This window comes from Tympanuchus pallidicinctus, unplaced genomic scaffold (genome assembly GCF_026119805.1).
Source record: "Tympanuchus pallidicinctus isolate F22 unplaced genomic scaffold, pur_lepc_1.0 scaffold1, whole genome shotgun sequence".
Taxonomy (NCBI): Eukaryota; Metazoa; Chordata; class Aves; order Galliformes; family Phasianidae; genus Tympanuchus; species Tympanuchus pallidicinctus.
Window position 1 is genome coordinate 87507364 of NW_026294618.1, and position 14974 is coordinate 87522337.

Genomic DNA, 14974 nt, shown 5'->3' on the forward strand with positions numbered 1-14974 from the left:
ATTAAAGTCATCTTACGCAGCTCCAGAGCTTCCTACTCTCATCCATTAAAACTTAGGTCAAAAGCCACCGTCTCCAATTAATTCAGAACAAAGGCCATCTTTGCAGAACTCAGGCTCCAGGTAACTTTTCAGCTCAGTGAATTTCTGGGGAATTCCTGCCACGAATCGCACACACAGGTGGTTGGGAAGTATGTTCAGGAGCATTGCTTTGGAGGTACGGGAGAGAGCACTCATCTCCCCTCCCTCTTATATAGCAGTTGAAAGCAAGAGCTCCTGCACTGCTGTGCCAATATGACACGAGCTGATCGGTCATCAGTCAAACCATCAGTTGCTTAGCAGTTCTCTGCTAATAAAGATGGAGTAGAGCTGTATTCAGCGCTGTTTTCCATGACACGTGACAATGAAATTTCACCATATGGTAATTTGTAGTACAGTCCATTTGGCTCTGCTGCTTCTTGCCATTGCTTTGTGCCCCCACTCATCTGAGCACATCAGTGGCACTGCACCTTCAGCTCCTGTGATGCTAAATGCAGAACCTTCATGTTTCAGTGTCAAAGTCACAGATCTCTGGCTCTGGCACTCAAGATGGACTTCTCTGATCAGCAGCAATTAAAGTGCCACTATCTTCTGCATAGGTTTGACCATGAGCAAATAATCTCACTTAATCACTGTCAGAAAGCAAGTATAATATGTTACTGGCCCTGTTGGCTTTTGGCTAAGGTAATTGAAGTGTGTCATTGAATATAATGGGGCTCACAGAGGGAACATTGCCTTTCCCAAAGGCTTAAAATGTTCCTTAGAAAAGTGCCACTTACAGAGCTATTTGTCATATTTCTGTCATGGTTGTTTTCCCTCAGTGAGGCAGTTTTTCATTCACTGGGAAGATCTTCTTCCTGCTGTTTACATCAAATCCAGTCAGCCCACCCACATGCGAATGCACTATGAGCAAAAAAGAAAAAGTCCATTCAGCCATCAGCTGCAGTCCCCAGCCTTTTTGCACTGAGGCTCATTTGAGAAAAGTCGGTGAGGCTGCCGTGCCTCTTCCAGCACATCTCTCTCTGTGCCCTTCCCCCTCTGCCCCCCCACCCCCACTGTGGGGCTGCCCTCTCTTCCCTCCATATTGCATTGCCGGTCACGGGCATGAGGCCATGAACATCAAGGCTGAATGGCTTGGGTCTGATATCTCATCTGCTGATGGCTGCCTCCTGCCCCAAGGGGCAGAAAGCAACCCAAATAGTTGTACCTGGGTGAGTAGAGGAGGGTGCTCAGATATGGTGTTCCAGTGCACAGCTGGAGGAAGAAGAGAACGCGCTGGTGTTTCTCAGGGCAATCTGTTAGATAGGTCTATTGCAGCAAGAGCTGTACTTCACAAGGGACTGCATCACTTGAAGACCTTTGTCTTCAGATAATCATGCCATAACGTTCTTGCAAGGATAGCTCTGAGTGAGCAGCCTTTCTCCTGTCAGCTCAGGTGAGCTCCTGTGACAAGCTTGGCATTGTGTCTGAGGAGGCTCTGATGGCATTTTTTTGCTTCCCATCCCTCTTTCAGGAGAAAATTACTAAAATCTAGAGATCCTGAAGCCACAGAAAACATAATCATGGGCTGCTGCAATGCCAGGAATGGGAAGATATCATTTACAGTGTGCATTAGTTAAAATAAAGGAAGAAATTTAAGGGAAGAAAATATAAGCAGAAGCTGTGAATTCACATCAAAGATGTACGTCCTGGGCAAATATGTGTTGTAGACAGCGAGCCCTGAACCAAAACATTTCAAAGGCAAAGCAATAGAAAATCTCTGCTTTGTGGAGTGACGGAGGTGGAGGAAATTACCTGCTGGTAGCACTGCACCCCTCATCTCGATGGGAGCAGGTGGTAAAAGCCTACAAATCTTTCATTGCTTCATCCATTGTCCACTCGCTGCAGCAGCACTGACTGCTTGTTGCTACTGACAGAATGAAGAGAGGCTGGATGCACTCTGAGCCTCCTGTGCTTCCAAGCACCCTGAGTGCTTGAAGGGCTCAGGCCCTCGAAAATACGTGCACCTGGGGAGCAGCACAGTAGCCTTCCAGCCACAACATAACCTCTTCTCTCTTAGACATCCCATAAGCATGCACCCTAAGTAGCTGGTGGAACCACCAATGGTTGCACTCTGCATTGCAGCTCAACAGTACCAGACAATCTGATAAGGAGTTTTTAAATGTTATCTCCTTCTTGCCTTTCTGTTCGCCCTTACAAAGAGCATTTGACAGCAGTGCGGTGGGCTGCTTAATTGCCGATTATTTTAACCGAGCGACTTAACTGAGCAAATATTAGTTCCATGTTTTTAGCACAATGAGTGAAAATGATGAAGTGTCATGAAATATTCAGCTGAAAAACAGATGTAGAAAGGCAAGCTGAGCAGCAAAAATTACAACACAGATGGTCACAGTAAATTAATTGAAAGCTCTAGGCTGCAGGGTGGGAGATGCAAAAAAAAAATGCTATGGAACCTAATAGTAGACAGATGTCAAAAATATCTGTGATTATGTGCTTAATTGCACTCTGTCTGATTGCTTGGTTCCTAATGTAAACTATTAACATATAATAATCTCCAAAAGATATTAAAGTTGACACAGTCTATGACATCAGCCTTACCTGCAGTACTAATTTTCTAAGCAGTGATTTTCTTTGTATGAGGAAAATTCCTCCAGTACAAAAGACAGCTGCTTTCACGCTGTATTTGCAGGTTTTTTTTTCTTTGTCTTACTCTAACATGCATCATGTCATCTTACACTGTTTCTTGGAGAACAGACAGCTGTTGACAAATTTTTCATTAACCCCAATGGGTTTCAAACTGTTCTCTTCTGGATCTGCTCAATACAAGAGGAATTTTGGTATTAAATTCAACAGGGCCAAGACCTTGCCCGTACTCGGTTCTAAAGTCCCATATTCTTATCAGAGAATAAAATGGTCTGGGTTGAAAAGGACCACTATGATCATCTAGTTTCAACCCCCCAGCCATGTGCAGGGTCACCAACCACCAGGCTGACCTGGTACTCTTGGACTCTTGTTCCAGAGTCTACTGAAATCAACAGATCTGAGATGACTTGAAAGGGAGTTTGACAACAGAAAGGAAAAAAAAAGAAGAAAGAAAGAAAGAAAGAAAGAAAGAAAGAAAGAAAGAAAGAAAGAAAGAAAGAAAGAAAGAAAGAAAGAAAGAAAGAAAGAAAGAAAGAAAGAAAGAAAGAAAGAAAGAAAGAAAGAAAGAAAGAAAGAAAGAAAGAAAGGAAGAAAGAAAGAAAGAAAGAAAGAAAGAAAGAAAGAAAGAAAGAAAGAAAGAAAGAAAGAAAGAAAGAAAGAAAGAAAGAAAGAAAGAAAAGATAATAATGCTACATTTCTTCAAATGAATATAGATACACAAAGAATAACAATAGTCTCTTTTTGCTCCACACAGTATATAAACTAATTATACCACTGAATTTTTTTGGGATGCACTGTGCAAGAAATATCAGCTTTAATAGAAGCATCTCCTGTGGGAGAGATCAGTGGGAAGGGAGAAGATATGGACCATTAGGGAACTGCTCTGGGGATTTGGGACTGGAGAACACAACAGTGAAAGGTCCTCTGGAGGCAGAAACTGAGACCCCACATCAGCCCCAGCAGGATGACAGTGTTGTACCTCCTAGAGAAAGAAGTGCCCATTCTTCTGAGCTTCAGAATGTGCCTGTATCCTTATGGGTCTTTCAGGGACTTCATCAAAATGTTTGAGAAAAGATGCAGGGTATAAAATCTCCTTGTCACTACATGGTAAGATCTTAAAGCCTACGTCATACAGTTAGGAAAGTAGGATCACCACTTTCCAATGCTAACGACCACTTACTAAAAGTTTCTGAAGTGATGGTACTCCAAAGAGAAGCAACCTGATGGAAATTGTCTTAAGCCCACATTCCCTGACATATTTGTTATGTCAGCCTCACTCTTGGGAAAGCACTGGTGTCAATATGGGTTTCAGCTCAGCGTTTGTGCTGCCTCTCCTGCCGCTCCGTCAACGTGCCATGCTATCGTATGCTGGCCATGAGCACCAGATGCCTTTGGGCACAGCTGGAAACAAAAGCTGGTGTACTGCAATGCCCACGCTGGCTCAGTCCCAGGCTCCCTGCTCCCCCATATTTTCTCTGATTTCATCTGGAGACGGAGGGGTCTGCTGCTGCAGAAGCTGCAGTAGCTGCTCCAGCTCAGCTGGGCTGGGAAAAGCAGGGCACAGTCACAACGATTTACCCATTGCTGCACACCAGGTTTTTGACAGGTGAACTGAATGTGTCGTATCTGCTTCCTCCTGACTACATATTTAAACCCTGGGAAACTTGAGAATTGCCAGGACAAAGAGAAATCTCAGTGGCTGCCTGTAGGCTCCCAGCAAGCCTCGTCAGGGCAGGCTAGGAATGGTAAACGCCAGTGAAAGTTTGTTTTTTCAGATCATGTCAAACTTGATCTCTTCAAAATGGGAATTCTTAAGGGTAAATCTTAAGATAAATGTCCCGATTATAATTCCTTCGGTTAAACCTCTATTTTATAAAGGAAATGTAGCATTAGCCACCCACAGACTTGTATTTCTTTCTGCGTGGGAGGTCAACATTTGAAACTCTAATCCCACAGATGCTGAGATTTATTCTAAACCTAGAGCCCGTCATTTCTTTATTTCTCTCTCTATCCTTTTTTTTTTTTCCCCTCCTATTTAAATTCAGCTGAACAATTGCTCTTTCCTTGCGGCCAGCTTCAGGCCACCCATCCAACCATTACCCAGCATTATGCTACCAGCAACAAAAGACTGCACAGGCAGCAGGGAAGCTTGACTAAGGAAGGTGTTAAACGCAGTGATTTAGCAACAACACATGGTTTTGGTCTCTTAAGTAGACAGTGATCTATGGAAGCAGATGCATCTGTTAAATTCACAACACGTAGGCATTCAGCTCTACCAATCTGGAGCCTTTGTGAGTTGCAGTATGACTGCAGCATAGTTCTGTGCATCGCTGGAAGGCAAAACTTCATACCTGTGTTGTGAGGGAGCAAATGCAAGAGCGTGCACTGAAGCTGGTGGGCAGCAGCTAGCAAGATAAATTTGGAACAAATCAGGCTCAGCCTAGATAAGATCTTCTAGTTTGATGCTTATCTGCCATCCCACCCTACTGTGTGACAGAAATGCTTTAGAGCCTGCCAATATCTATTCTATGTCCTGACTCAAAATATTAATTATTTGACAAGCTAGTGCCCATTTTCATATCGTTGCAGCTATCAGTTGTCTGTTGTGATTCTAAATGGTTAAGCAAACTGTATGCCAGGAGGAATAATCTGCTGTAATACGCCGTGGTCTGATGCACGCACCTAGATTGGAGTGTTACTTAAGCTTTAATCCCCGAGAAATCAGTGATTACCCACAGGAGACAAATGGAGGGCTGTTTATAGTATAGTTGCTAGACAACAGCATGCTGTTTAAAGTCTATTTGTTCAAAGATTAACCACATTTCAGAGGCTAACAACTTTTCCAACAATCTGCTGATGGAAAAAGAGGTTTAAAACATCTATATTTTCAAAAAAGAAGGAAGGATTTCAATTATTGCTTGGCCTTTGCGTTAACATAAAGAAACAGTGAGTGTGCTGCTGAATGGAGAGGAAAAGGATCTTCAGGCTCAGTCTGCACAGAAGAAATGAAGGGGAAGCATGACTGGGACTGAGCACAGATCTCTGCCTCCCACCCCTCTATATACACAGTGTCTGCAAATCCTCAGCACTTCCACAGCAGCAGCTTTAAAGTCTTTTGTTCACAGGCTCCCTCAGAGTAATGAGTACAACCTAAAATAGTGAAAAATGACCAAAAGTATACCATTAAATCCATTGGAACAGGCTGCCTGGGGTGGTGGTGGAGTCATCATCTCTGGAAGAGTTCAAGAAAAGGGTCAATGTGGCACTGAGGGATATGGTTTAGTGGCAGTGGGGGTGATGGGTTGGTGGTTGGATTAGATAACCTTAGTGCTCTTTCCAAACTAACTTAATGTCTCAGTGATTCTGTAACTTCTCTTTCCCCTCCTTTTCCCCTCTTGTGAGCTTTACAGCAACTACCCTTTCAACAAAAGGAGATACAGAACTGGTGCAAAGCTGGGCTGCATTTATCAAGATCTATATGGAAATGCCCAAACACACACTAATGTCTAAGTTTACTGATATTTCCCTATTTACTGCAGTGTTGTTAGTTTCTCCTCCTTCTATGCTTTTTCATTGTCCCTTTGTACGCAAGACAGAAAATGAAGCAAAAGAGGAATAGGGGGGACTTAAGAGGGGTTCTGTGTTAAAGCAGTAGAGGGGGACAAGAAACACAACAGAAGCTCAGAAAAGCAAGGTTTTGTTCTTGATTTGGCCTTCTTTTCATTTTTTAGAAGCAAATATGTGCATTATATAGACTTTACAATATAGGGCCCCTGTGTTGCTTGGCAACTTTCTGAAATAATCTCTGTTTTAGCAGAGAAGGATCTGCTCAAAGTGTACATGAGTGCTGCGAAGTCCAATCCTCTTACATTATTTCCTCAAAGCCAGGCCAAGGCTGCTTTTTCTATTCTTAACATATGTCCACAAAATGCCACTTTCTCTTTCCTTTTTGCAGAGTCCACACAGGACTTTACGAGCATGTGGTTGCTGAGATGCCCTCTGATGACCTCTTCTTCCACATGGAGATGTTCAGCAGCTTTGTACAATGGTTGTGCAGAGCAAAAACTTTCTCCCTCCAGGCCTTATTCTCACTGCCTATAGACACCAGGAGATTATTTCTGCAGTGAAAATATATTCCCTCAAACAAGGATTTAAGAGTAAGGTTGCATCCAAATGAAGGCAGGAACAACTCCAGGCCAGCCAGAAGGCACCAGTGAAGAAGTGACCAGAAAGGCCACCTCACCCACCACCATGGCTGAGCAGTATGAAGCATGAAAGCCATTCATCTAATCTGTTGTTAAATCACCACTGTCAAGGGTCCTGCAGCCTCTTCTGGCTACTAGCTGTGCTTCACAATTTCCACAACAACAGCATGTTTCCTTGGATGTAGCATAAGTTCTGCTTCACATAAATTAACACGATTTGTCTCCTTAAACCAAGTCAACAGGAAGAACACGTATCATTTTATTGATTTGTATTTATCTTATGACCTGCTGTGACCCCCAAGTCTTATTTTGCAATATTTCCACCATATATATTGTTGTACATTCCTGAATACATCATTTTGCTTTCATCATTATTGAATTTCATTCTGGGCTGTTTTTCCCATTAGTTCGGAGCATTTCTTCCTCAAGCCTTCACTCCAAGTGCTTTTGGTCCTTCCTGACAAGAAAGTAATTGCATAATGATATAAATATGCTCTCCTGTCAGTCCCAATGGACACTAATAAAAATTACCAGCAGAGCCAGGCTCTCTCTGTGAGACTGTATTGGAATTACACTGAGATAAGGGAACCAGAGAGAGCTCTAAGAGTGTCTTTTCAACCAGCCCTTCTTTGTTACGGTACTACCTCTATACCACAGTGTCCCTGATGTGCCATTAACTTTCATGTAGTTGCAGAGAAGTCCATGCAACCAACAGAAGGATTTGGCCTGCACTAAGATTTGCTGTTCTGGTCCATGCTGTTTTTCGACAGCTATCAAGATGAAGACAATCTATTCTCAGTTTGAGGAACAGCATTAGTGCTCAGAGTTGCAAGAAAGGCAGATAAATGTGTCTCTGGAGCATTGCTTTTTTGTGAGATGAAGCAGTGAGGGCCAACCCCAACTCCCAGGTCAGACACTGAACATATATACACTATGCCTCCAAGGCACACGATATATCTTCTCTGAAGATGAAGCTTGTTTGAAAATTCAGAGGGATATTAGATCCTGGATTAGTTGTAGGAACTCGAAGGGAAAAATGGGAAACAATGCTGACCTCAGTGAAGATTTCCTCCGCATATGCAGACCAAGCAAATCACAGCTACTGTGCTAGAGAATGTGGTCTCAGGAAAAAAAATCATTCAGTGTAGGCTCTGACTTCACAAGGTGCTGAACTCACTGTGCACCTTACCTACAAGGAAATCCCAGAACTTGAAGGATCTCAGTATCTTTGACTCCACTGTGAAAAATATGTTTCATGGGTGGGTTTATTTGTTGAGATGAGGGAGGCTGGAGGTGCTGAAAACCTGAGAACTGAGTGATAAGTCAGCTCTGAGAGAAAGAGCAGAGGCAGTCTGGAGAGAAAATGCAGAAGCAAGACGTTCTTTTCATCTGCTAAAGCTGTCCACCCCCTTATATCAAGAAAAGACAAGCCATTCCCTTGTGCAAGTTAGCAAAAACAGAAAACAAAAAAAAAGAACATCACTGTTCAATGTTACATTCAAATAATTCTCTGTAAAAAGACAGACTCTATCCCACTGTACTCAGCCTCTCCAGTCTTATAGAGAAAAAAGAGGTTTGAAATGCAACAGTAGGTGCCACTCCCAGTGCAGTATCTAAGGGGGCCGTGCTCTGCATCCCTTGTTTCAGCAAGGGACACATCTTGCTTGCAGTCTGCAGCAATAGGCCACCAGCAGGGAGTGGGGACTGAGCCATGCACCAGGCTGGGATCAATGATAAAAGCAGGGACTCATCACCCTGGGCCTGACCCTACTGAGCAAAGCCCTGAGGGAAGGAAAGGTTTTAAAATGATATTCCCCCTTTCCTTTATGATATTACTGTGGCATGGTTGTCTGCTCACTGCTTGCCTACCAAGAAGAGACCATTTCAGAGCAGACTCTGCAAGAATACTCTTGCTTCTCTAAGACTTTTTTTCCCAATTCTCCTAAATAATATATTCTATAATAGTCAATGCTGGCTTTTTTTTTTTTTTTTGCTTTTTTTTTAATGCAGACCTCAAGTGCTAGCAAAAGATGAAACAGAAACCTCAGTGACCAAGCTACAGTCTTGAAGAGGAATGGCTAGATGCTGCTGCCTCAGGGGACCCCTGCTTTAGCAGCAGGTTGCACAGCTAGAGGAATCTCCAGAAAATTGCTGACAAAATGCAAAATGTAAAAGAAACGAGCTGGTCCTCTTTCGGCTGCTTATTGCTAATGCAAATTGCAGAAGGTCCAACTGGCATCTTAGCTTTCCCTTCTGCTGCTGTTAGATCACAAATCATCCTGATAGTAATGTCCAAAGAGGTGACATGAACTCTGAGGAATGGGCTGTACTTTGGCTGCAGCAGACTGATTCCTCAGATTTTGGTGCCCAGCAGCTGGCAGTCTACATCCTTGAAAAGTGGTCCATCTTCCTCACTGCCCCTCAACGTGTTCACTGTACAGCTTGTGAGACTAGCCTTCCTCCTTTGGCTGGGGATGAAAGCACTTATCCTTGTACCCAAGTTCCCACCAGGTCCCTGAACTGGAGAAATGAAACTTTGCAGTGCTTATGAACTGTCACGAAGCAGCAGTCTTTGTGCCTTGTATAGAAATACCAACCCCAATGTCTTCAGTGTCTTTATAGAGCAGTGCAATCTGCCTTCTTCCATCGTGGCCTGTCACAGATTGAGACTCATGAAAGACCTTCCAGTCTTCTGGGTCAGACCACAGGAATGTTGGGCTCTGAACTGAGTTAGGACAGATGGCCGCAGTTCCTGCTCAGAGTTCAGCCCAACATCCTTATAGGAACCATGGTGTGAAGAAGTTTTGGGGCTGAATTGTGGTGCTGACATGGACTGTCCGCCTCAAGGATTCAGTGGGCTCTCTGTAGCTGTGAAGCTGCCCTACTTTACAAAGGGCTACACTACCCTTCACAGGAACAGGTGGAGAAATGGTCTTTTTCATGTTTTGTTGCTGATCTAGTGATTGTGGAGGATGTTGGGCTAAAATAAACAGTGCATCTGTAATTATTAACTGTGCCATGAAATACAGCATGTGTACATGTGAGAGACTGAGTCACTCTAGCAGATCTGGTGCCTTAATATCTCACTCATCTGTTTTGCCTTCCAGTGAGGTACATTTCTTATGACTGCAACTTTTATCCTGAAAGATACGATATTCAGCTTAAAGTGAGTCACAACCACAAGTGTTTTGAGTCCACTCTCTTCACACCACCATAGGATCAAACCTTTGAGTACATGACAGCAAACTCTTGCTAGGGATGTCTCCCCCATATCTTTACTTTCATGCCAGCCCTGCTTGGAGCAAATCATTTGTGTCTGTTGTACACCCAGGCTATAAGAGTGGAAGGTCAGATTTTAACCCAGCACAGGCACCGGAGATGGAAGCTTAGCTGGAAATTTCAACTTGCCTCATTTTGCTGCAAATATTTACCCAGCACATTCCTGATGCTTTGGGGGATAATGATAGAATATTAGATCTATTATCATCTCTGCAGAGAGTGGCTTGCTATGATTCATGAAATTCAGCTCTGCCAGAATGAACCTGGTCTTGTACCAGTACATCAAATGCAAAGAAGCTGAAAAGGAGAAATGCTGATGTGTTTTCATTGATGGAGTTAGAGGAGGATTAGCTCTGAAACATCTGAGTATTCCAGAAACTGCAGAATAATTCATTAACTCTACTGAAAGGTTTTGCTATGAATTTGAAAAGTGCCCCAGAGGGCGGCCAAAAATATCACGTTGACTCTGGGGGCCCACTCCTAGGCACTGAACTGATGTGCTTTGTGTGCCATCATAAGAAAGCAGGCAGGTGAATGCAGAGGAAATTATGTGGGCATCACAGGACCAAGAGACATGGAAACAGGTGATGGTGGAGGGAACACTGGCACAACAAGCAGCTTCCACTGGACTCCTTGCTGCCAGCTGGGCAATTCCCATGGACAGCATGGCACTTTTGAAAGTAGCAGGGCCAGGTCTCAAAAACAGCTGAGGCAGTAGCGTGAGGGAACAAAGAAGGAAGAAACACAGAGTTGTGTAAGCTGAAGTGTTTGCTGAGCTTGTACAACAGAACTTCTGCTTGTTTGTTTTTTTCCTCTCACGCATACCAGAGCCTGACAAACAAAAATACAAATGTGTTATGATATCACCTGTAATGACAGCATAACACCAGTGAGAAATGCTGCTTTCAGCAGAAACACTGTTCATCCCTTACAGGAGCTCTCAGCATCTTGATCCAGATGTCTGGGGCAGATCTACCTGTGTATTTACTCCTCGTGGTGTTTCCTGGCTACTGAAGCTATTATTTAGATCCATGGGTAGCTTATTCATTCTTTACAGAGGTGTGTCCTGAAGACCTGCCTTCTTCCCAGAGAAGAGCAGGTAGCATATGGAGAGCCTCCCGCCTGGCACCTGCTCCAACTTGGCCAGAGGGACAGCTGCACAGGCAGTGGTCATTCGATTTCCAGTGACATTTAGTCCTTGAGGTCTGGTAAGTCTCAGTCATGATGTGCACAACCAGCCAGGAAGAGAGGGATTAAGACCATCTGTCTAGTTAATGGCACGGGCTCCTAAGGGGCGATTATGCACTGCAAGGGCAGGTAGGTCTGCCAAGGTTAGCACAATCCTAACAATTTATGGCAGCCAAGGATCCAGACACTTCCCTAAGCCGGCACATAATGAATTAGAGATGTAATGCTGGGCCTTCTGCTGGGCTGAGGGCACCAGCACTCATTTCACAGCTGAATGTGGCATGACTGCTAGGTTAATGTTTTGGTAGAGGTCAGCCAGTGACACGAAAGGGAGGGATGGTCAGCCTGTGCTCATCACACACATCAAAACTCCAGTTTGGCTTTAGACTGGGGAATAAGACCTCATATCACTGGATAAACTGTGCTTGAGGCACTCTGGGAGTCAGGAGTTGTGCTGCAGGAATTCAATGGCAGTAAGGCACAGAGGCAGGGAGTTAGTCTTTCATATCAGCAAAAAAGAAGAAAAGAAACAGAAACGGCAAAGACAGAGTGTAATCACTGCAGATATCACTGTATGGCTGTGAAGCACCAGGCTTTAGGAGCATCTGAGAGCAACAGAAATAGCAGGAAGCTGTGAACTCCCATTGTTCTCTATTACCAGATCTTGCTCCTGCCTGCCCTGCTATGCACAAAGCTGCAGGCACACACCTGGGGCTTTGAACACATATTTAGTGGCTGTCTTGAAGGGGACAGAATATAAGGGCCAAACAGCTAGGTTTAATAAGTGCGTAAATAGGAAACTCAGAAGAAGGAATGACTATGCTGTATAAAGAGCTCAACGAGAAGATGGACCAATGCCTTTTAAATTCAATTATATTGCTCCTCCTTTTTTAACAGCAGGTTTTAGAATAGGCATCCACCCCTGCCTTGCCCATTTTGTGCTCACACTACCCCAGCGCTGAGGCACTAGGATACAGTAGGGAACAGCAACTTGCAAGCCACAGGACTGTGAATTCCACCTCCTACAAGGTCAAGCTGCCAAAAACAAACAAACAAACAAACAAACAAACAAAACCCCTTCTATTTATTTCTGACAGTGTGTCAAAACTGTTTCACCTATTTTAGGAAAACATCAGCGCCACTCCCCAGTAGCAAAGCCATGCGGAGCTCTTTGTGGCATTGGCAATGCTGCTTTCCCTGAGCCAAGAAACTGCTGTTGTCACTGGAGTGTGACTCTGCAAACACAGGCTGTTTGATGTGTGGAGATGTACGAAGCCAAGCGCGCGGGGGATGTCACTGCCCACCCACAGGCTGCTGTGGGGCTGGGTGGGGTGTCCCAGGCTGGCAGCTCCCAGCCCAGCTCCATTGCCTTGTTTCCTTCCTCCGACTCCAGCAGGAGTTTTAAGGCTCAGAGAGAAAGGGCTATGAACTAGAAACTATATGAATATGTTCAAGGAGAGGGGGTATTTTGGGCATCAGTGTCTTTTACCTGCAGCCACTCCTGTCTCTGGAAAGAAAGAAGCTTTCAAAGCAGAGAGGGAGTTTGGGATTGGTGTGGGCTGGTGCCTGAAAGCAGGGGTGGGCTGCTGGCACACTGACGTCTCTGCCAGAGAGCAGCCTGGAGGGGCCCAGCAGTGAGCAATCAGAGGTGACGAAAAGAGAACAGCCCTAAACTGAGATGATCTCTACCCACTGGCTGCACACATGGCTGCACTGACAGGGGTGGCCAGTGCTGCAAGTCCTTTCACCCACCTACCACAAAGTCATGTTACTGGAAAGTAAAAGTTTTGCAGAAGGATAGCTCGCATCCCATGTGAGCGACAGCAAAATGACAGGATAATTTTACGCTTCATTTTTAGCAGCATTATTCTGAAGTGTAGGCTGATGGTTAACTGATTTAAGCAGGCTTTTACTTCAGGTAAGAAGGCAGAACAAAGAGAGAATTTATTTTTTTTTTTAAATGTCACTACAGTTAAGAAGCAAAATTCATCTCTTGCAACAGACTCCATACAGAACCTTCTAATTGTCAGTGAGTGTGGTTCTAAGAATAGCTCTGCTTAAAAACAACATATAGCACAACAAAAGCACACTTAGTTAGGTTCCTGTGGTACCAAGCTTTTGGCTTTTAAATTCCATGCAAGTTCAGCCTCCCTCAAGCCAGGCTGAGCACACTGGTATACACTATAGTGCAGAAACCAAGGTGAGGAAAGGATAGCTCTCCCTGGCCAGATGGATCCTTTTCATGGGCAGGAGAGTGCAAGAAGGTGGCACCTGTGCAGGTCACAGAGCTGTTATCATTATAGCCCTGTATACAAGGTTACATTCACAGCCCATATCTCTCTGTGATTCCCACTCTAATAGGAATCCCCAGCGCACCACTGTGGAGATGCAGGCTGGAAAGCCCTTCCTCTCCCCTCCAGCCACCCCAGAGTGCGGAAGACAAGCCTCCAAAATCCCTGTAACCCCTTCTCTGCTGGGAAAGCCCCAGATAGCTGTGCATTGCAGTCATGGCCCTTTCTATTTATCCCTGCATTATACCCCTGCAGGATCTCCCAGCAGAAACACATGCACTCATGGCATGAAGTTGGCTTCTGTAATTCCCCTGCTAGGGAGCTGATATCTCCCTTCACAGCACTGCAAAGCTCCAAAAACCAATGAAGTTTATATGGTTCATCAGTTCTGCTTTCCTTCCTTCTCTCCTTAACACAGACTGGTGTTTGCCTCAGCTGCTCCGGGGTTGGTGGAACCTCACAGCTCTGCTCCTTAGCACTGTTGGATGGAAGCTCCACTTCCATTGCCCTGAATGCCCAGAAAGGCAGCTGGCAGTGAGCAGGGAGTCCCCCCCACACTGATCCCCGGCCATCCTGCCTGCTGCCTCCTGCAGCAATCTCCTCCTGGCACAGCATGCCCTCACCTCCCTGGGCCGCTTAACCTCACTGCGCCTCGTCTGGTGCTGGCGGCAGCATTACGCAAATTACTTACTGCTAATGATGTCTCCTAATTAAGGGAATGGGATAACATCACCCCCACAGCGTCCCAGATGCTCAGAGTGGGAGGAAATGAGTGACCGGGTGTCTGTGGGCCATGTGGGGTTGAGCTGTGGCCGTGGGGCAAACCTAGTCCTCTCCAGAGCAGAGATGAAACCAGGGGACAGCCCGGGTGGGAAGGGGCCGCGGTGTCAGCCCAGTGGGGCCAGGCTGCTCTGGGCACTGTGCAGCTGGGTCCTGGGTGCTCCTGAGGATGGAGGCTGTGCAGCACCTTTGGGTGACTTGTCCACTTATCCTTACAGGGAAAAGTGTTTCCTTGCATCCAGACTGACTTCTTTGTCCAACACAAGGCAAATCTGCCAACTACAAAGCTGATTTAAAATATCCCTGTACACAAAAATATCAGCAGAGGCATACGCATCAATCCACATCTCTACCCACATCTCTGTTCATTGCAGCCCAAGCTTTCTCTATTTTAATAAGCTTGTTATACAATATTTGTTGTACGCAGCATTGTTTAATTTACCTGTGGCAATGTAGGAATTTGTTTCTCTCTCTTCAGGCAAGCAGGAGCATACACATGAATGTAGCTAAAATGACTGAATGGTTTGTGTTTTGCCCAGGTGCTGCACCACT

The 14974-nt window shown here is 44.9% G+C and overlaps 1 protein-coding gene across 1 annotated transcript in view; it reads right to left on the reverse strand.

The window, feature by feature from the left end:
- The window catches only part of RD3 (RD3 regulator of GUCY2D), a 53047-nt gene that overhangs the window by 20730 nt on the left and 17343 nt on the right, over positions 1–14974 (reverse strand). The gene's annotated exons all lie outside the window — the stretch shown is intronic.